A 14,940-nucleotide genomic window follows, 5' to 3' on the forward strand; every position below is an offset into this window, starting at 1 on the left:
CCTGACCTACTCTGAGTTTTCTATACAGTATATAATGGCAGAGTTTGTCCTCATTTGTATGACAGTAGTTGTTGTGTAAATCTGGACAGTTCTCTGTTATTCTTCAAGCAGAGGCAACACTTCTTTGTGGCGTTTTTGGAGGTTTTTTTTCGGGATTTCTATTCTGTCAGCTTTTTTGGGGGGTATACTGAATTTATCTCTAAGAAACAGTTGACAAATAGAAAGCAGTACAAAGCGCCTTAAAGAGGCATTATCTAACATTTTTACACCCAAAAAAATGAAATATTTTATTCAAGAAAATATTCCTGTGGTGGCTTGTAATTTATTTTCTAGTACTTCTACCTTTCAATTTATTTGTATATCAGTATATCACATTTCTGATATTTATGGTTGGCGCCAAAACAGCCCACACGAGGCACACTCAGTTTGTGGTGCCACCACAAACTACCGGAATGTAAACAAACATGACTGACAGCTGTGTTTCCCCAGCTTTTAAACACACTCGTTCAGCATCACATTTTGGCCACCTACACTTCATGAATGGCGCTTATTGGCAATGGAGTAGGGTTAATTCAACTTACTTTGTAAAAAAAAAAGACCAGAAAATTGGCTTTTTCTATCGTATTAATGTCACATAATGCAGTTTAAAACGTCCAAAACAACCCTGCGTTTTATTCAGAGCCCTCCCCAAGTCCTTGAATACGTAAAATATGCAGTTTCGTTCGCTTAAGTGTCTACACACGGATGACACCTACACTGATAATGTTAAACAAGAAATGAATTGCAAGTCGTGTATAATAATCCCAGACCCGATGAGAATTCCAGCAATGTCACTCAGTACTCCATAATAACCTACTAAAACACAACTAACTATGCTTGTTACTACACTACACTGTGATGATTTGTCATCATCAGAATTATTATCGATTATATCATACCAGGCGTCTATGGAATTACGAATTATTATGACAAAATTAAGCTTGTTTCCCTCCCCGTAATAGTCGTAAATTAAACCATAACGTTGCAGTTAACACACTTGCATTATCATTGGCAGAGATGTAATATCTTCTTTAGTAGTGATATGTTGTAGTACTTATGTACTTATTTCCCCCCAATCAACTTGTAAACCAGATTAGTTCAGCGTATGTGTATATTATACAGTCTCAAACAGTATTTACTAGTGTTAGTTCTTTGCCTAATTCCAGTTCATTTTTCTCTGTTTAGCTGTAAAATAGTTGGGTACTTACGGCCCTGGTAATTGGGATCAATTCCAGGGTGCTCACACAAAAATGAAGAGGTAGCTAGGCTTGTATGATGTTCAGATTAATGTAGAAAAACTAGTTGTACACCAAACGTCGTCACATACGGTTAGGGGGTGGATGGATGGATGGATGGATGGATGGACGGAAGATTGGATGGATGGATGAATGAATGGATAATTAGGTGGATGGATGGATAATTAGGTGGATGGATGGATGGATGGATGAATGGATGAATGGATGGATAATTGGGTGGATGGATGGAAGATTGGATGGGTGGATGGATGGATGGATGGACGGACGAAGGTTGGATGGATGGATGGATGGATGGATGATGGATGGATGGATTTGATGGATGGATGGATGGATGGAGGGACGGATGGACGGATGGACGGATGGACGGATGGATGGATAGACGGATGGACGGACGGACGGATGGATGGATGAATGGACGGATGGCTGGATGGATGGATGGATGGATGGATGGATGGATGGATAGATGGATGGGTGGATGGATGGATGGATGGATGGATGGATGGATGGATGGATGGACGGAAGGAAGGAAGGAAGGAAGGAAGGTTGGATGGATGGATGGATGGATGGATAGACGGACGGACGAACGGACGGATGGATGGATGGATGGACGGATCGACGGAAGGTTGGATGGATGGATGGATGGATGGATGGATGGATTTGATGGATGGATGGATTTGATGGATGGATGGACGGACGGACGGAAGGAAGGAAGGAAGGTTGGATGGATGGATGGATTTGATGGATGGATGGATGGACGGACGGAAGGAAGGAAGGAAGAAAGGTTGGTTGGATGGATGGATGGATGGACGGACGGACGGACGGATGGATGGATGGATGGATGGACGGATGGATGGATGGATGTGCTGATGGACGGAAGATTGGATGGATGGATGGATGGATGGATGGATGGAAGGTTGGATGGATGGGCGGATGGATGGATGGATGGACGGAAAGTTGGACGGATGGATGAATGGATAGAATTGTTATACTATGATTGTTCAGAATGTCATAGATTTACCTATCACATATTTCCTGTGTACCCCCCACTCACTCTGTGCAGTCTGTCTGCTGACCCATTTTACGACCAGAATCAGGTGTTTACGCTGGACATCATTATCGCCATTAGCCCAGCACGGGGCAATATAAAATTCCTTTCGTGCTGCCGACAAACTCCACCAAATTTCCATTTTATGACTTGATGGAAGGGGGGTACGCCTGGGGTTGGACATTCCCTCCCCCGAGAGGCGAAACTCTCTCCAAGTTTTGACACAACCCCCTCGTCCTTTGACGACTGTTCGTTAAAATGATAAGAGGTGGCCGCTGGTGGGGCCTGTCATTACTCCGTATCGTAACGGCCCGTCGTTTCGCAGCAGACGGCATTAGTGGAAGTGCCACTTGCTACAGTCTATGCCCTCTCCACTGATAATCTTGTTGTAATAGCTAACGCGGAAATGCCTCGCTAAGGTGCTTTCCGGGGTAATAGGACCCGGCAACAGCGCGCATGAAACGGCCGTTAAGAGTCACGCAGGACTGGCGGCTAAGTCCCAATTTATAAGTTTTAATTACCCGACATGCGCCGTAATTGCGCGCCTGTATTTTAGGGAATTCGTTTTATCTCTGATCATGATCTGCTATGATTTTCATGGGCCATAAGAAAAAGTCAATGACTGCTCTGTGTGAACGAATGGACGGGGAACTAGGAATATACACACACCCTTCTGACTAAGAGCAGTGTTATAAAATTGGGATGGATTTACACTTGAAGCTTCGAGGCCTCGTGGTGCGATTCCGTACGCTTGTTTTGTCTTACCAATTTCTTATTGTAAACTGTCTTTTTATGTCCTTGTTTAATTTTGATGTATCAAGTTGGCAGGAGTGGTTTAGCGGGACCAGTTGGACAGTAACCTGTCGTGGGTAGCTTGAGACATCCTTTTTCTTGTCTTCTTTCTTCTGTCTAAATCTCCGTACCGTTAAAAAATTATAAAGAAAAGACAATAGTTTAATAAGACTATCGTTTTTGAGTTATTTCAAACGCTTCAAGAATGAAATTATGACGAAAATGTGCTACGACATGGCGGTAAAATTCCCTCATCTAGAATATTTCTATATATATTATATTTTACATATTACCACCGTGAAATTGTACTTTGTAGCTTTTAACAGCCAAGCCATTGTGATCCGGTGAAGTCTCGAGACTAGGTGATATGTCGGTATTGAGCGGTGCCTTCCCGCCAAATCACACGGTAAACATGCCCCCCCACACACACACACTCCTCACGGAAAGCCACTGAAGACTACATTTACTTCTTTGACTAGGTGTAATTATGACTAATTGGGGCCAGTGACAGCCATTCCCAAGTTCAAATGTAACGGCCATCACTCCTCATTAGCAGCGGCGGATACTGAGCTGGGTAAATCCCTGACTCCAGCATTGACAAAGTCGTCGACAAATTTCAAATAATTCGGTCGATATTCTTAAGTGAGGCGGGATGAGACGTTGCTTGCCGACTTGCTTTGATGGCAATTATCACTGGGGGTTGGCGCGTGGGGAGGTCATTCAAATTTGAACGTCCAGAAGGGCTATGGAACTGCTATGAGAGACCAAAGTGACTAGTTCAGAAGGACAAGGTCTTCTAGGAACTGCTATGAGAGACCAAAATTACTAGTTCAGAAGTACAAGGTCTTCTAGGAACTGCTATGAGAGACCAAAAAGACTAGTTCAGAAGGACAAGGTCTTCTAGGAACTGCTATGAGAGACCAAAATGACGTCTAGGAACTGCTATGAGAGACACAAAAAGCTAGTTCAGAAGGACAAGGTCTTCCAGGAACTACTATGAGAGACCAGACAGACAAGTCAAATCATATGTCGTTCAAATTTGAACGTTCAGAAGGACAAGGTCTTCTAGGAACTTCTTTGAGAGACTAAAAAGACTAGTTCAGAAGGACAAGGTCTTCTAGGAACTGCTATGAGAGACCAAAAAAGACTGGTTCAGAAGGACAAGGTCTTCTAGGAACTGCTATGAGAGACCAAAAAAGACTAGTTCGGAAGGACAAGGTCTTCTAGGAACTGCTATGAGAGACCAAACAGACTAGTCAAATCATATGTAGTTATCTCAAGAAGCATGTGTGCCCTTTGAAACAAACGACCGACTATCTTCAAGCAGAGACATATTCTGAATCCCCTCTCCATACCCCCTCTAACTCGTGTGGAGTATTCCCGTGGGTTAACACTGGAAGGCGCCTGCTTCCTCCTCCTATTAACCCTTATTTTCAGGTCTGTTGAACGTTTTTACAAGGATATCAATGCCTAGTCTGGCAAAGACAGCCACATCCTTTTAAACCACCGCAGCGAAGCATAAAAATCCTCTTATATAGACTTTTCATGAGTCGTTTCTTGCCCAAGTCGGCGCCGACCCGGTGTCTCTGGATGCCATGTCCCCAGTGCTGCTCTGTGAATGCAGTTTTCAGGGCTTGAAATCCAGAATGTTTTAAAGTTAATATTCTAGTCACATATAGACCGATGCTGGCAAAGAAGCGTTTAAAGTCTTAAAGGCTTCCAATTTCAGGACAGCAAAACTGGAAATATTCTGAATAAGGCAATCTTTGTGATGTTGACACATACTGCTTCATATTAGCACATTTAAATCAACATTTCATACCTTCGGTATTAAAACTGCAGAAACAAGCCTTTATTTTCTGGGTGGTACCCTAAAAATCAGCCCAGGGTCCTTCCAGTAACCATTTTCCGTCAGAATTTTGGGATTGTTTTCCATGAGGGTGAATATACATTGGGATAGTGTAGTTTCAACTTAGTATGTAGATAAATGATTAGAATATTGGCTTTGAAAAATCGGGTTTCCAAGCCCTAAAAACTGCACTGGATACCTTTGAGCAACGACACCAATTTGAATAGTAAAGTATGATGGCTAATATGGATCATAATTTTCTTTCTGGATCGACCAAGAAGACTTCGTATTTTCAGACGTTTCAGACACATTCAGAAACCGCCACCGCCAGCCAACTAAGGTGGGCTGGAGTTCGGTTGTTTGTGTACATGCTCATGTCATTGACCTATTGTAGGTGTCATTGACCTATTGTAGGTGCTTACACTATAATGTACTAAACATTTCACGTGACAGCCACACATATACGAGTCTAATTTGAGTTGAATTTGAGTCAAATTTGACCCCCGAGCTGCATGCTCCGAGGAGATGATTTTCAATCTTTTGACTTGATCTTTGATTATTTTTATAGGCAAAAATCAATGCGCGCGCGGATGTCATCCATAAAATTCAATCAGTGTGGCCTTTAATTAAAGGTCCTTTACCTTTACCTGTAGTACGTATAAGTTGTTTGTGTACATGCTGATGTCATTGACCTATTGTAGGTGCTTACACTAAACATTCACGTCACAACCTTTGAAGTTTTTTTCTTACTTTTATACATCAGTAAACCTTCTTCTTTGTCGTCTTGAACTGTAGAAAAGGACGAAATATACACTTTACTAGTGGTATAAACGTAAATATGTGACAGGGTTTGATTTGATTGACTCCTTTTGAAAATGGTCCAACCTACACATGAGTAGTCGGAAAACCCACCCATCACAAATTGTCCCCGTAAAGTGAGTTATAGCTGTCCTAATTGAAGCAAAAGATTCCCCTACAATGACATGTAATTATCTTCGTTGTCTTATTTATCGTTTGCCTAATGTACGGGTTAATGACAGAAGCTTCCGAAACGGCCTCTGGCACAAGCGGGTCTTTGTTCCCCTCCTCCCTCAAGCGAGACCCCTCTCACGTCATAAAAACACATAAAACCTAAACAAAAGTCGTTTCAAACACTACCAAAGGACGCCCTGGCGTCAGAAAAATTAACATACCTTTGCCACCTTTCTGCTTTTGAAGTTTTACGGTGCCGATTTGAAGTCTTGTCTCTCTAAAACACGTCCCAAAAGTCAGACAAAAACTTGTAAATGCTTCACAACTTATCACTTGTCAAGTTACTTCCGTTTAGGTGCGACGTTCATCATGGTTTAGGTTTGGAAAGTCTTGTTGTTGCGTCGAGGTATTTAGTAATGGTGGTGTCATTAGGAGCTGGCTCATCATCGGATAATAATATGTCATGAGTAACAAGTCTTCAAGCCCTGACCCAGATACAACTACGCGGGTTTGATCTGATAAAGCTGGCGCCAATCATAACTCAAGCCCGTCATGTGTTGGCTGGGTGATGTGTTATTGTTCTTTATTAACCGNACCGTGAAATTGTACTTTGTAGCTTTTAACAGCCAAGCCATTGTGATCCGGTGAAGTCTCGAGACTAGGTGATATGTCGGTATTGAGCGGTGCCTTCCCGCCAAATCACACGGTAAACATGCCCCCCCCCCCTCCTCACGGAAAGCCACTGAAGACTACATTTACTTCTTTGACTAGGTGTAATTATGACAAATTGGGGCCAGTGACAGCCATTCCCAAGTTCAAATGTAACGGCCATCACTCCTCATTAGCAGCGGCGGATACTGAGCTGGGTAAATCCCTGACTCCAGCATTGACAAAGTCGTCGACAAATTTCAAATAATTCGGTCGATATTCTTAAGTGAGGCGGGATGAGACGTTGCTTGCCGACTTGCTTTGATGGCAATTATCACTGGGGGTTGGCGCGTCGGGAGGTCATTCAAATTTGAAGGTTCAGAAGGACGAGGCCTTCTTGGAACTGCTATGAGAGACCAAAAAAGACTAGTTCGGAAGGACAAGGTCTTCTAGGAACTGCTATGAGAGACCAAAAAGACTAGTTCGGAAGGACAAGGTCTTCTGTGAACTGCTATGAGAGACCAAAAAAGACTAGTTCGGAAGGACAAGGTCTTCTAGGAACTGCTTTGAGAGACCAAAAAGACTTGTTCAGAAGGACAAGGTCTTCTAGGAACTGCTATGAGAGACCAAAAAGACTAGTTCAGAAGGACGAGGCCTTCTTGGAACTGCTATGAGATACCAAAAAGACTAGTTCAGAAGGACAAGGTCTTCTAGGAACTGCTATGAGAGACCAAAAAAGACTAGTTCAGAAGGACAAGGTCTTCTAGGAACTGCTATGAGCGACCAAAAAGACTAGTTCGGAAGGACAAGGTCAAGGTTCGTCTAGGAACTGCTATGAGAGACCAAAAAGACTAGTTCGGAAGGACAAGGTCAAGGTCTTTTAGGAACTGCTATGAGAGACCAAAATGACTAGTTCAGAAGGACAAGGTTCTATAGGAACTGCTATGGGAGACCAAACAGACTCAAATCATAAGTCCTTATCTCAAGAAGCATGTGTGCCCTTTGAAACAAACGACTATCTTCAAGCAGAGACATATCCAGAATCCCCTCTCCATACCCCCTCTCACTTCTGTGGAGTATTCCCACGGGTTAACACTGAAAGGCGCCTGCTTCCTCCTCCTATTAACCCTTATTTTCAGGTCTGTTGAACGTTTTTACAAGGATATCAATGCCTAGTCTGACAAAGACAGCCACATCCTTTTAAACCACCGCAGCGAAGCATAAAAATCCTCTTATATAGACTTTTCATGAGTCGTTTCTTGCCCAAGACGGCGCCAATCCGGTGTCTCTGGATGCCATGTCCCCATTGCCGCTCTGTGTATCGTCAATGTAGTTTTCAGGGCTTGAAATCCAGAATGTTTTAAAGTTAATATTCTAGTCACATATATACATACTAAGTTGAAACGACACTTTCCCAATGTATATTGACATTCATGGAGCAAAACTACCGAAATTTGTGATGGAAAATGGTTACTGGTAGGATCCTAGGACGATTTGGGTGGTACCAACCACACTGAGGCCACGCATACATTTCTATACGAAGCGAATTTGAGTTGAATTTGACCGAATTTGAGTCAAATTTGACCTCCGAGCAGTGCTCCGAGGAGATGATTTTAATCTTTTGACTTTTGATTGCTTTTAGAAACATGCGAAAATCAATGCGCGCGCGGATGTCATCCATAAAATTCAATCAGTGTGGCCTGGTTTTAAGGTCATTAACCTTTACCTGTAGTACGTATAAGTTGTTTGTGTACATACTGATGTCATTGACCTATTGTAGGTGCTTACACCAAACATTCACATGACAACCTTTGAAGTTATTTTCTTACTTTTATACATCAATAAACCTTCTTCTTTGTCGTATTGAACGGTAGAAAACGACGAAATATACACTTTACTAGTGGTATAAACGTAAATGTGTGACAGGGTTTGATTTGATTGACTCCTTTTGAAAATGGTCCAACCTACACATGAGTAGTCGGAGAACCCACCCATCGCAAATTGTCCCCGTAAAGTGAGTTATAGCTGTCCTAATTGAGGCAAAAGATTCCCCTACAATGACATGTAATTATCTTCGTTGTCTTATTTATCGTTTGCCTAATGTACGGGTTAATGACAGAAGCTTCCGAAACGGCCTCTGGCACAAGCGGGTCTTTGTTCCCCCCTCCCTCAAGCGAGACCCCTCTCACGTCATAAAAACACATAAAACCTAAACAAAAGTCGTTTCAAACACTACCAAAGGACGCCCTGGCGTCAGAAAAATTAACATACCTTTGCCACCTTTCTGCTTTTGAAGTTTTACGGTGCCGATTTGAAGTCTTGTCTCTCTAAAACACGTCCCAAAAGTAAGACAAAAACTTGTAAATGCTTCACAACTTATCACTTGTCAAGTTACTTCCGTTTAGGTGCGACGTTCATCATGGTTTAGGCTTGGAAAGTCTTGTTGTTGCGTCGAGGTATTTAGTAATGGTGGTGTCATTAGGAGCGGGCTCATCATCGGATAATAATATGTCATGAGTAACAACTCTTCAAGCCCTGACCCAGATACAACTACGCGGGTTTGATCTGATAAAGCTGGCGCCAATCATAACTCAAGCCCGTCATGTGTTGGCTGGGTGATGTGTTATTGTTCTTTATTAACCGTTTGTAAAAATTAGACCTAGAAACAGCTACTGTATTACTGACTGTCACACATTTACACAATATAGCGTCCTTCGCAGACTTTATTGTTGGGACACAGAGCTCAGTGCTTTAATTTCAAACCTTTCAATGTTGTCAATCTTTGAATATGAAAACTTAGTGAAGGAAATGTGGGGCCGTGTGGCGCAACGGCAGCGTGCGCGACTAGGAATCAAGAGGTCCCGGTTTCGAGTCCTTACATGCCACCGATCTCGTGCCCTTGGGAAAGGCACTTTACACGACTTTCCCCACTAAACTCGAGTGAAAATGAGTATTGTCTGTCCAGTATTCGTTTCTATGTTTCAAATCAATTGCAAATCAAGGAAAGTCTTGGATACACCGGGAGTGACTAACACTTCGCCCTTAGACGTTATTTTGTCAATACATGACATCATTTATTACTCGTAGTGAAGAAACAGCTGAGACGCGGCGAACTGCAGAGAAAGGGGGCGCTTCATCCTTGACAAATTGGTTGCGATTACGCTTTGTTCTGATATTGTGTGCAAATCATGAAGAAAGGCGTTAAAATAAGGACTGTATCAACAGAAAAGGGGACGCATTTTTTGTGCACATTTCCGCAAAATAACTGTACTAGTTATTCAGCTTTAGGTCAAGTATACAAAGATTTTTCAATTAAAATATTTCAATTTTTCGGTGCAAAAAATGTGACATAATAATGCCCCTTCAACAAGTACAGTTGACTGCCATACTAGTAATTGTTGTCATCCTATAGTTTAGATATGTTGGCGCAGCGATGCGACTGAAATCCTTTGGCGTTTAACGGATAATTTGTAACTTCAATAAACGCGCTATAAGCAATTGGAGGGGCGTAATCTACTGCTACTGACTATTTCACTCCATACAATTTCCAGGTATATCGCTTCAAATGGTGCGATATATATTGGAAAGGAGCTTACAGATTTTAAATAACCCTTTACAATGACGTTTTTTAGCACTCTTCAATTGGCCTATAAGTTGCGTTCCGTATCTAAACCCGAGGTTCCATATGTAGCCTCCACCAGGCCTTTCTACGGGAATACGGATCGTAGAATTCGGCACAAAAGAGAGTAGAATTGTCCAATGGAGTCCGGCCGGGGAGGTAGTTTTTTCCCCTTCTAACTGCGTGGCCAATCGACATGATCGAACCTACAAGGCGGCCAAACTTAACCTCGAAGTAGATCCCTTTCAGTGGCAAAAAGACAGTATCAAATTGGCCAGGCAGTATCCATTAGCCAGAGAAGGTCGCGACAAAAAAAACGACCATATATAAAAAGCTAACGATCATTCCCCCACAACCTCTGCTTGGAGAGTAGGCCAAACTCCCCTGGCAATTATTCTACTATGTATAGCCAGCGTAGTTAGTCTGGTTGAGACTATTCCATATGGTACCATCCGTTAAACCGTCATCGCTATGATTACCACACTCAGCAGCTTCCAATACACTGACAAATTAGCCCGCCCAAAACTTCCACACAAAAATGGCGGGAAAACCGATGATTGCAGACGATAAATTCGCCCTCCTTCTCATCAGCGCATGGATACCTTCATTTCGCGCCACTTTATGATGATAGATGTGGCTAAATATCCTCTGCTGTCCATAAATTCGCCGGCAATTGAGCGAGAGGGGTGGGGGAAATATTCATCTGCTGATAATTCATAGCCGGATCCGCCAGGCAACCCAATGAGCCGTGTGGAAATATTGGAGGCCTAATTGCCCCATCTTTCTCCCGTTATTTTTTAGTCAGCAGTTGGCCCTACCCCCGTGACGATACGGACGTCTCCTGTGTCCGTACAGGGCGAACAAATCATTGGTGAACAAGGCACAACGGATTAAACTAATTAGGCATGTTACAGTTCTGATTGGAACACGGATGGCATGTTCATCAATATAACTTTCGAACGAGCCTAAAGCGGATGGGATCCAGGCTATACCGCGTACGTTAACAATGCCTAGATTTGAATTGCTGTTATCTTATCGAGTAAATTCTGATGTAAAATGATCGTCTTTTGTTACATATTCTAGCTCGCATGTGTGTGTGTCTGTGTGTGTCTGTGTGTGTGTGTCTGTGTGTGTGTGTGTGTGTGTGTGTGTGTGTGTGTGTGTGTGTGTGTGTGTGTGTGTGTGTGTGTGTGTGTTCGTGTGTTTCCTGGCAGTTTTTTTTCTTTTTTTTCTGTGTGTATTTCCAGTTTTTGTTGTAACGTAATAATACCACATAAGGCAAAGAAAGCTTCTGTACTATACAATAATATTGCCATTCCCATGTGGTTTTAAAGTGTTCCTGACAGATACCGGTCAGCCGTGGTAACAGGGCAGCCGAATCATTCCGCACGATGTCGTCTGCCATTTGTCTTGGTTTACGTAATCATTCTAACGTCGTAATGGCTTCCCTTATTACAGCGACCGTTGCGGGAGAACAGGGTCAAGATGCTTAAATTTGCCAGGATACAGTTTATTACCTCAAATTGCAGTGCAGTGCGATTTACGGAGATGATAGATTAGTCCACTAATACGGCTTGTTGATGGCGATGGAAATTGGTTTGAATGATAACATCATTATTCGAATGTTGGCGGCTATGAGGAGGATTATGGCCGTCGTTTAAAACACAAGACTCGTCAAAGTTTGAGGTCGATATTCGAGACACTCTTCATGCCTGGTGTAAACCGTCCAAGCGCCATAACGTACTGTCTCCTGCTACGTATAAACATTCACATACATCAAGACAGTAATAAAAGCGAACTAGAGCTCGTTTTGGGGAGAAAGACGTGTAGACCCAAGCAGTGCCAACTTGCTGTAAGTGGACCTTCTGGGAATAACAAATTCTTTTTCACTGACCATAACAGGAAATGATGGGCATATCAGAGGAATCGTCATTAGTGTAAGACTGTTCAAATCTTTCCAAAACGACATTAGCCGACTTTATAGCTGTCACAGGGACATCCAGACGCATTTACCATTATGTGTACACATGATAGGTAAACAAAATCACAGAATAGAGAAGACATTTGTGTTAGTAGGAAGCAATTTTATGGGCGGTAAATTTCATAATAATGAACGGCACTTAGTGAGAAACGTAGACAAAGTAACAACCTAGAAAGAAACAACCACATTACAGACTAGTTTAATGTACTGACAATATAAAAACTAGAAACCCAGATTAGAGCCATATTTTGCAAGCAATCAAACGTTGATGGCCTCATATCATGCACCTAACAAGCTGTAAACAATATGGCACCAAACATTCTATGTACGTTGCCTTTGCAACGTTAAGAAATGCCCCCCCTCCCTCGAAAAAGTTGTTGTGTACATACAAATACGTAAACCAATGATTGACCTAAACGCTGCAAATATATAAAGTCACTCTTGAAATATAATCTAGGTGTGAAGATGACTGAACACCAGTATTTAGAGGCCTCAGCTTTCCTGATGGCATACCGTATACCTGTACAAACCACGGGGGTGTCGGTAAAGTTTGAGCCCAACTAACTCCAAACTTCCACCCGCCTCTGCACGACGACATATCCCGGGTCGATACGGAGTCAGCCGCCCGGAAGCCGGTATATTTATTACATTGTACCAACCGCATCGATCTCACTTCCCTACGTTATGATCAGAGGAATGATCAAAAATTATTGCCGGGCTTAGTGCCCGAGCGCACCACATAGAGAGCACCCGTTCATCCGGGGATTTATAAATTGACATGACAGATGCCCGGATGATACCGAGATGTCAATATGGCGGCGCGGGAAAGTGGCCGGGGCCCATTATGACATGTATGATGATAGCAGAGCGCAACATTAAGCTTTCTCAACTGTCAGGCCTAACTTTGAAAAATGGCCTGCGTAATGGAACGTAATGGCGAGAACAATACCAAAGTTTTCATTTTGTTTGTGCCGCGTAGATTGAAACTCTGGGGGAAGGCATCACGGTAAATGATGTACGTTCATTGAAGCAAGAGTTATATCATTAAAGATTGATTCAACCGAGAGGGAAAAAATGAGACATCATGGACCTAATTGGTCGATTTAGTACAATTTTCTCATGAAATTGGCCAGTTTGAGTCGGCGAAATTCGATGATAATTGGTTATATATTGCCGGGATGTACTTTCCCATATTGCGCAGCACATAACAATGAAGACGCATAGTTACAGAGTGTTGTTTGCCCGCAACACATTGCTCTTGTGCCGTCTACCAACCGCTAATAACAGCTTTTTTTGCACCGCAACATTAAGGTCCAAGTTTTTACTGTTCCACAATCAAGACAAATTTGTCCGGGAGAACAAATAAAGTACCGGTGATGGTGCGGACAGTGCAATATCCTCGGGAAGAATGATGATTGCGGTCTTCATTCTATTCAGCGTCACTTTATTGCTGTCTGAATCCTGCTTGTGTTATCACAGTTCACGGCCGGGGTGAATGCGTTATTGGTCCTGCACTTTGTTTCTTCTTCTTTTTCGCAAAAAAAAGAAGGGAGAGAATATGGTAGCCTCCATAGCATGCCACTGGGGCTTTGGGGGTCTTCAGGGTCTTTGGGATCTTTTATGTGCTATTTTCTGATTGCATATAGACAACATAGCCGGCCTGGTTGAATTACCCCCGTTTTTTTTTAGAACAGGGCTAATCAGAAAACAGCCGAAGACCACCAAACCCCCAGTTCTATAAGCCTGCTACGGAGGCTAAGAATATGGCAAGTGGGATATGAAATGGCGTGTGACAAGTCTGCCGATACCGGTAGGGGTAGAGGAAAAGGATGACCGACGCAAGGAATTCGAAAGAGATTCGGTTATCGTTGTCAATGTCGTGTTGAATTTTGTACCGGTTTTTATTTATTTTATTCACATTTATTTTCCGAGGATGAGGCAAAAAGTTATAAAACTTATCTCAGCCCTCTCCTCACACATAAAAGGATACAATAAAACAAAGTAATAATAATAATAAGAAATGACAAGGGTACATAGTAGGCTGGTGTACAAATCAAAATGAATCAACTAAATCAAACAAAACGTCCTGTCTGCAAAATAAAGTACCGGTTTTAGCTGGCCATTTTTTTTAGTCGTTTTATTTCTGACAGCGCGAATCTTTGGCTTAGGTTATTGAATTCTTATATCTACTAGTAACTCGCCGTCACGCTAACTCTTCAGACCATAATACTATATGCTTATAACATTATCTTCATTCATAAACTCAATACCGAAGAGCTTTACACATCATTTTCCTCACTTGACTCAGGTGTAAATTAGAGCTTAGCTTCTGTTAGGGACAGTCTCTCAGATAGGGCGTAAAGCCATGGGTCCCATGTTTAAGGGACGCCACACCTTGAGCACGCTGAAGATCCCACCACACTTGTCAAAAAGAGTAGGGGTCCTTCCCGGTGTGAGTGGTTCAAACCTTACAGTCTGGTCTCAGGTTTGACATCTTGAAAAGGCGATAGTCACCTCTGATCATCCTTCCACAAATGTGGTAAATCTTCCTAAATCGTATGGCCTTTCCTGTTGTATTTAACGACTCTCATATGTTGTGAAGGGTTGAACACAACTCTCTCATCCTGACACTTCCCTGTCCTTGGTGCTGAATGACTCTCTTGTGTTGTGAGGGGTTGAACACAACTCTCTCATCCTGACACTTCCCTGTCCTTGGTGCTGAATGACTCTCGCGTGTTG

Source organism: Branchiostoma belcheri, unplaced genomic scaffold, assembly GCF_001625305.1.
Source record: "Branchiostoma belcheri isolate BF01 breed outbred unplaced genomic scaffold, Haploidv18h27 scaffold35, whole genome shotgun sequence".
In the NCBI taxonomy this organism is placed as follows: domain Eukaryota; kingdom Metazoa; phylum Chordata; class Leptocardii; order Amphioxiformes; family Branchiostomatidae; genus Branchiostoma; species Branchiostoma belcheri.